Source organism: Brassica oleracea, chromosome C6, assembly GCF_000695525.1.
Source record: "Brassica oleracea var. oleracea cultivar TO1000 chromosome C6, BOL, whole genome shotgun sequence".
NCBI lineage: Eukaryota > Viridiplantae > Streptophyta > Magnoliopsida > Brassicales > Brassicaceae > Brassica > Brassica oleracea.
The window spans coordinates 4,234,076-4,242,862 of NC_027753.1; the positions used below are offsets into that span (position 1 = coordinate 4,234,076).

At 34.3% G+C, this 8,787-nt stretch overlaps 1 long non-coding RNA gene and 1 pseudogene across 1 annotated transcript; one reads left to right on the top strand and one right to left on the bottom strand.

Annotated features, from left to right (window-relative positions):
• Nucleotides 1-110: 110 nt before the first annotated feature.
• Nucleotides 111-7,430, bottom strand: LOC106297265 (annotated as a pseudogene).
• LOC106298507 lies at nt 2,040-3,466 on the top strand. Its single transcript, XR_001261487.1, has 3 exons — nt 2,040-2,299; nt 2,460-2,572; nt 2,730-3,466. It is a non-coding gene; the product is annotated as an uncharacterized LOC106298507 (long non-coding RNA).
• Nucleotides 7,431-8,787: the final 1,357 nt, after the last annotated feature.

An 8,787-nucleotide genomic window follows, 5' to 3' on the forward strand; every position in this document is an offset into this window, starting at 1 on the left:
CAATCACAAACGATCACACGTGATACATAGTGTCCTGATTATAAACGAGACTTGACAAAATATATAAATACTGAAGAACAGAGTTGGAGAAAGTGAGACCAAGAAGGATATCAATTTGGCGGGCGGGGCACTGGATCCATCCACTGTGGGAGCACAAATTGTGATAATGTGATGACCGAAGCTGGATCACATATAGATTCCATATGCTTTTTAGAATGGGACGTGTTTACGCACCAGCTACCTTCACTATCCTTCCAAGTCTCCGTTTCCTGATGAAGAGTAAACTCTTGGGTCTTCAAATTACCAGATACCACGCAGCTGTGTTGACGACTCCATAGATAGACAAAATCAGTATCAAACGGGTTAACTCCCAAAGGAAAACAATTGACATCAAAGCCCACAAAAGCCATGTTGATTTCCTCCCTTGTCAACTGCCACCATTCTCCATCAGAGTTGTTGTCACTCTTCAGCTTCCAAACCTTCAATCTTCGTTACAATATCTCAACGTAGATAACATCTCCACCTGAAGAACTCAAGCATCTCCTAACGTGTTTGTTATCCGGGACAAGGAGAGGTATAACCCGGCACTGATCATCGTCTTGTTCACCGCCATAAAAGTCATGAGATACAAGGACTCCAGTAGGGATGTCAAATGGGCTAGCTGTCCATGGATAGCCCATGTCCAAATCAATATGGACTAATATGGATAGTCCATATTCGTCCGAAAAAATGTATGTCCAAATGGACGAGGCCCAAATAAACCAATGGCCCAAATGGACAAAACTAGATGGACATGGGCGGCCCAAAATTTTAAAATGTTTAGGGTTAATAGATTTGGGGAAAAATCAGAATTCTCTTTTCGTGAGTCACGAGAGAGAGCCCGATCTTCTTCACTTCATCTTCTTCACTCTCATAACTCAAACGGTCAAACCCAAACGTTCTCGTAAGCCGACTTGTTTCAGGTTTGTTACAGTCTCTCTCTCTCGATTTAGGGATTAGGGATTTAGGAATTTAGGGATTTAGGAATTTGGGAATATCTTCTTCTCTCTCGAATATCGATCTAAGCCTCTAAAGTGTAATGGGTCTTTCTAGATTCAATGTTTGCGATTCTAGATTTGATGTTTGCGATTCTAGATTTAATGGGTTTGCGATTCTAGATTCAATATTTGATGGGATTTGCGAGCTCTTTAAGAGTTGTAGAGTTCGACTTATGTTTCCTTACTAGACTACTAAGCTTCCATAAGGTGGCTTGGATTTGATATATAGTACATTGGATCTTTCTCTATTGAACGTTTACTCATGATTTCATTTCTGGAAGATTTATAGCCGCTTTGAGATATTGGAAAAACAATGCAACACGGTTTAAAGAGCTGTCCCGCATGGCGTGTGATGTTCTTTCAATTCCCATTACAACCATGTCTTCTGAGTCGTCATTCAGTGCCGGAAGCCGTGTTCTTAGCAAGTATAGGAGCCGACTTCTTCCATCAAATGTACAAGCTCTTATTTGTAGAAGAAATTGGCTGCGTGGATTTGAAGTGACAAGTAAGTTTTCTGATTTTATACTTAGCTTGTGTACTTTTTGATATTTAGCTTAAGACTCTAGATGTCTTTTACTTGGCTGTTGTTTGATTGTTGCTCATTTTTACTTGCGGATTGACTTGTTCACTTGTTAGGTGATTCTGAAGAAGAAGAAGAAGAAGAAGAAGGAAGGTGAAGAAGAAGGTGGAAGAAAGAAGAGAAGTAAGTGAAGACATGGAGTTTAAGTTTAAGACTTTAAGTATCTTTTGGTTTTTGTAAGATATGAAGTTTAAGTTTAAAACTTTAAGTATTTTTTGTTAACTACCTTTTGGCTTTTTGTAAGACATGGAGTTTAAGTTTAATTTCTTTAAGTATCTATCTTATAATCTATTAAAACAGGAGTACACAATTATATTAACCCTGATTTTTTCTAAATAATTACAATACAATGCCACTGTACTCATAAATGGCAATTTTATCTTTTACCATATATTTGACCTAATCATTAAACTAAACATGTTGCTTGGCTTTTCTCATCTAAACATCGTCGTATTTTTACAGCCTGATCCAAAATCCGTGTCCAATGAAAAGGAAGAAAAAAATTGATAGAGATCGATGCTTCCGATAATAGGGATCGCCAGCTCCCATCTCCACTCTCGTGATACGGTCAGTTGCCACCATCCCTGACTGAACAGAACTTTTGGCGACGGGATTGGAATCGAGGATCAACGTCTCTCTATGCTGCAAAAACTTTCTCTTTGCCATAACCTAATTAGAATCGGTTTGTTAATTCGACTTCGCATATTTTTTCTATTTTGATTTTACTGAATCTAATTTTAGTTTTCACCAAAGGATTTGACTTTATTGGGCAAAAACACAATTTTCTAATAGAAAGATTAGTCCTTATTGTTAAAGATCTGTAGTTTTGATTTTGATCGTAGATGATTGGAGGCACACCAATGGTGTATCTATATAGAATCATTGATGGATGTGTGGCAAATAGTGCTGCAAAGCTCTAACCAATGGAGCTTTATAGAAGAAGCGTCAAGGAAAGGTTGGAAAGATTCTTCTTTTATGTTTACATTCTATCTTCACATTGAAAGTTATTTGATTGTCAATGGCTGCAGTTTTTTTCTTGTGGATCGACTATATGTCTAGATTAAAGTTTGATCTTATGCACTTCATCTCTAACATTGTCTCCCTTTTCGTAGGATCGGTCTTGGCATGATTAACGAGGCATAAGATAGAAGACCCACAAGTTATTGTCGTAATAATCGATCTTAAGGCACAACAAGAGGATTCACAGGGCTTTGGCTCTTTGATTTCACTGGAGAAAGACAGAGGAAGTGCAAGCTGAGAAGAATCATAGGATATCATTGGTGTATTGCAACAGTCTTAGTTTCAGTAATTCAAGAACTCCCAGATTTGAAGGAGAAGCAGAAATTCTCAGCAATTGTACCATCACACAAGGAAGATGAAGATGATGGTGTTTCTTGGTAGAAGACACCAACGCTGGAGAAAGAAGATACACGAAGTCAGATCCAATGGGAAATGAGGATTTCTGATTTGGTATATTAAATCAGTAACTAGATCTTACCATTCTAGATCCTGGAAAAGTGAACTCGCTGGTAGTTGTTATGATCAGAAGAATGGTAAGATCTAGAGAATGAAAAAGAACTCTCAAATCAGCGAGTTTGTTCTTAACGTGACGGTCATAAGAATCGTTTGAGGATGGTGTTTGGTGAAGGTCTCTCATCAGTATATGTTTCTAGATTGAAGATATACACGAGTATGGTTCTTTGGCTAAAGGTCTCTTCAAAAGTCATCATGTTTCATTTAAAGGCTCAAATTTGGAAGAAAATTGTTTTCTTTCTGCTGCAATATCGATATGGTTTTTTTAATTGGTGTACTGATTTCTCGTGGTCTTATAATTCGAAAGTTTATAACATATGGAATGTATTGCAATATATAAAAAATAAAATAAACTATATTCGAACAATATTAGAAATCATTTTTATATTGAAATGTTTTTATAATTTGTTATTTCAAACTAAGAAATAGTTTTTATCTTAAGTGTTTTTTGTTATTTCAAATTAAAAGGTATTTAACTAAATCTTACAAAAATAGACGTTATTCATTAATTGGCCACGTGGTACGAAATAATACTTCAAAATATATTACATGGCTGAGGCCGCCCTAATAACAAAGTAGTTAAATTTTAAAACATAATCATTAAATAATAATAATGTTGAACAACGGCAAAACAAGAATATTTTAGAAGTACACTATACATATTATCAAATTATAAACAATATATTTTAACATTTTGTTGTATAAACTAACTATCCGAAATTATAAAAATAAACAAATATTTTTTATTAAATTACAATAAAAGCTCGATAAATTAATAATGTTGGGACTATGGTATTTTATTAATTTATAGGGTTATTCATTTACAAAAAAGTTTCCTTTTTTATATTTTTCCTAATTTTGAATATTTTTATTTATAAAATAAGAAAATAGTCGATTTTACCATATATACATTAATTACATTTTAAAAATTATACTTTCATATTGTTTTGTTATATTATTTGGTGTATATATTTATGTTTCATAGAATTTAATGTGGTTTTAGATATAATTTTACTAAACATTATCAAAATATATTGAAATTTTAAGAAAAATAGAGACACTTTCATTGTAAATATAAAACCAATAATATAATGTTTAGTTTGTACTTTTATAGATAGATTATTAATTTATGATTTTAATGGGACCATATATTTACATAGGATTTTCTAAAAATTATTATATTATTATTTTATTGATTTGTTTCATATTTTGAACCGATCCAACTAGGGACCGAAGAAATTTACTAATTTATAGTGTTTATTAATTTATCAAGTATTAATTTATAGATTTTATACTTTACTTACAAGGATTGTACGGTTACCTATATTTTAAGTTTTATTGATATTTTTCTTAAATATTCTAAGTGTTAACTTTTTTTTTATAACCATTAGGATCCTAAAGGGCCAATGCTACTCGAACCCAGGACGGAAGCTCCACCTGTAGCTCTTTTACCAGTAGGGCCAAAGCGACTTGGTTAAATTATTTTGTATATAAACTAAATTGCTTCATATAACTTTGAAACTCATAGCTTATTATTTCGCTATGAAACAATTGTTTAAAAAACAGACTTACTAATATATACAACCATACTAAATAGTTAGATTTGTAAATAAATACAATAAAATAGTACATAGAACATATCATTTTGATTAGTTTAACATTCAAAAATAACATGAACAACCGAAACATATTCAAACATTTAAAAAACTGTAAAATAATCACAAAAATTATTATTATAAAATAAAAATACACCCGCGTGCCCGCGCGGGTCAAAGTCTAGTTTTTTGTTAAATATGGAGTTTAAGTCTAAGTATCTTTCGTAAAACATGAAGTTTAAGTAAGTTTAAGATGTTATATATGACATTTAGAATCTGTACATCTTTTAAATTGAAAATTAGATTTTTTACATTAAGTGGACATTTGTACTCGATGGACAGTCCAACTGGACATGGTCCTATTTGATTACGGTCCTATTTGGAAATGGTATTATTTGGGCTTCTGCCGAAAATGCCCGAAAAATAATAAGCCCATCTGGACACACCCAAATCTATCCGGACAGCCCATTTGACACCCTAGACTCCAGGGCCACGATAATCATCCAGTCTCTTCTCCCACACATAAAGCACTCCGTTAAGATTCAAGGGTCTGTTTAAACCGGCGCGCTGGAGAGGACTAGGGGAGCGAAGTGTCTTGAAAGTCCATGCCCCTGTCTCAGAAGAATACACATAAACTCTCATCTCCATACATACGTTCTCTCTCTAGGCGCAATCATCTCATAACAAGTCCTAACCACCTTGAAGATTGAAACGACACCGTTCACAGCATGAGTAACCAAACTAAAGGGTATGGTAACAGGACGATCTGGAGGCGGAGGGATCTCAACCCATTCTTGCGAAACTGGATTACCCACGAAAGATTTGGGTTCGAAATTGTCATCAGTGCCGACGTTTACTTCAACCCAAATCAATCCATGTGAAGAATCTACGTAGTAAAAGTCTAAGGGAGGGAGATTAGGATACGGTTGAAAAGGGAAGAGATAAGAGGCTGGATATTTGGGAAGAGCACCTCTCTTGCACCTCATTGGGAACATTAGAGACCAGGAGTGAAGAGAGACGAAGAGGCTGCGGAAGTAGGGCGATTCTATCAACAATCTCCATTGTTTGCAGACCGATTTGAATCTCGCGATGATCTCGATGGATATAACATCTGGGATCGATCTTCTTCTTCTCGTCTCCGTTGGGATTAGGGATTCTTCAGCCGTCACTCTCAGTCGTACACTCTTTTTTGTCGGGTTTCTGATTTTTGACTTTTCACATGATGGAAATAAATATTAGCCCCGGTTGCAACCAAACTAAACCGAATCGACCGAACCAAAGATGTTGTTTTTTTGTTTTGTTTTACACCATGTTGTAGTTAATTACTCTTGGCATCGTTAACAACTTAAAATGTTGTGTAGATGCTTCGACAATGTTGGGTTTCCGGGTCGACCAGCCCTTATCCGCTGCGGGTTAAAACATTCTTTTGATTTAAAAATTCGATCCACTTGATCCACGAAACTGCAAATACAAAAAAATATATCCACACTCACTCGGATAACTTACGGGATCCACGACTAATATTAAAATAATAAAAATAATTATTATATATATATTTATATATATTTTGTTTAAAATAATAAACATAATATATTTTAATTAAATATTTTTAAATTCATAATTTAAAATTTTTTCTAAAAAAGTTTTGCAGGTTGAGGGATATCCATGGTTGAAATTCAACCGATCAGACCAGTTCCACATAAAGTATTTTTCAAATCTGTTGACCCACATCGGCCCTGTTTGATCAGGCGGGGCCCGCGGGGTAAGTGTCAAATTCCCATGCCTATTCGACATGTAGTTTTTGTAGTGAGAAACACAAGGGAATATGATTCATGTACATTAAATAACAGACATGTTCATTACTTGCAAAGCCATATATAGATTTACAGCACCAAGTTTCATCAGCATAGTCTTGAAGCTTCTTGGAGACTTGGAGTAATGCAACCTTCACCTTCAGCGATATACATTCCATCATCTTGACCATCCTTATTATTGCCCGATGCGTCTACAGTGAGACCATCCTTAAGGATAAACCAGCAATTTAACTTGGCTCGCACAGCTACAGCATTACAAAATCTTGTATTGTCATCACAATCTCTCTTACCTCAACTTCTCAATACATGGTTTGTATTAAAAATCTCATAACAAGTACTAATCACCTTGAAGCTTGAAACGACACCGTTCACAGGACGCGTAACCAAAGTAGAGGGGTTTGTTAACAGGATCTGGAGGCGGAGTGATCTCAACACATTCTTGCGTAACTGGATTACCCACGAAAGCGTTGGCTTTGATTTTGCTCGTCAATGGGTATATTTGTTCGTTCCAAACCAATCCATTTGAAGAAGCTACGTAGTAGTAGTAGTCTTGATTGGGATACGGTTGACAAGGGATGATATGAGAGGCTGGAGATTTGGGGAGATCCCATCTCTCGCATCCATAGAAACCGATAGCTTCTGTGATGGGACTCTGATACTTGATTGGGAACATTAGAGACCACGAGGAGGAGGAAGATGAGTTTCGGTGTAGAGAGACGAAGAGGCTGCGGAAGTAGGACGATTCTATCAGTGATCTCCATTGTTTGCACACCGATTTGAATCTCGCAATGATCTCCACTACGACTGACTCTGGGATTGATCTTCTTATTCTTAGGGCAGCCGCATTAATGAACCCCCGTTTGGGGTTCATCATGTGAATTTTTTTTTTTTTTTTTTCCGTTTTTTTTTTTTTTTTAAAAAAAAAAAAAAAAAAAAATTGATCAATAGCGGGCCGCCACGTGGAGTGGGGCCCGCTGAACAGTAACGACCCGGGTTCACTCCAGCGAACCTGCACGAGCCGGGTTCATTAAAATCCGATTATTTTAATATTTTTTCTTCTCGAAAAACGTGTGAACTTCTGTCTTGAACCTCCAATGCGGATGGCCGGGTTCATTAAAATCCGACTTTATTCTTCCCGTCTCCATTGCGATTTGATAATTTTAAAATATTTTAAATAGTTAGAGTAAATATTTTTGATTTTTGTTTAATATTTATTTTTATTTTAAATTGTTTTGTTCTATATTAGTAGGCCTGAGACTTATTATCCGAGATCCAGATTCGATCCGAGATCCAGGATCCGAATCCGGATAGTAAAATCTTGGATCCGTGCAAACCGAATCCGGATCCGGATATCTTAATTTTTAGGTCCGGATATCCGGATCCGGATCCGTATTTTTAAAATACATTAAATTTTTATATTTTATTAATATTTATATTTGATATATTAATATTTATACATGAATTAATCTTATAATATTATATTTTAGTTTTTATAATATTATAAACATATATAAATATATTTATAAATATTTAATTTATGTATTATATTAAAAAAAATTGTATTTTTTTGTTAAAAAAATTATTTTTATTTATTTTGACGGATCCGGATATCCGCGGATAATAGAATATCAAGACGGATATCCGAAACCCGGATATCCGGAAACCACGAATCCGGATCCGGATATTAAATCCACGGATCCGACGGATCCGGATCCGGATCCGGATACCCTAAATTTCCCGGATATCCGGATCCGTCCCAGGGCTATATATTAGTATGAATCATTATTTTATTGATTGTTATTCTTTATTCAGTTTCATTCTCATTACAATTAACTAAATTTTTTCTTACGATTACTAAGATTGTTTATTTGAAGTTTTATTCTGTTTTTTATTTTAATGGTGTAGAATTGTTGATTTATTTGTTTAATTTGAAGCTATCTAGTTTTATTCATTCTCTTACATTATTTTAAATCGTGTGTTTCTTATTCGACTATATAACTATATATTTTATTTTTACACAGTTGTGGATCTATGTTTATAGTTTGTTTTAGAATTCTTGACATAAATATTTAAAACACATTCTACATTTATTTAGTTAGAATAAATTAACATATCTCTTTTATTTAACAAATTATTCATTTTTGTTTTTATATTAACTTTTTATTTCTGTATCTTATTCTATTTTTCCTAACAATTATTTTTGATTTTTGATCATCTATTAATTTTTT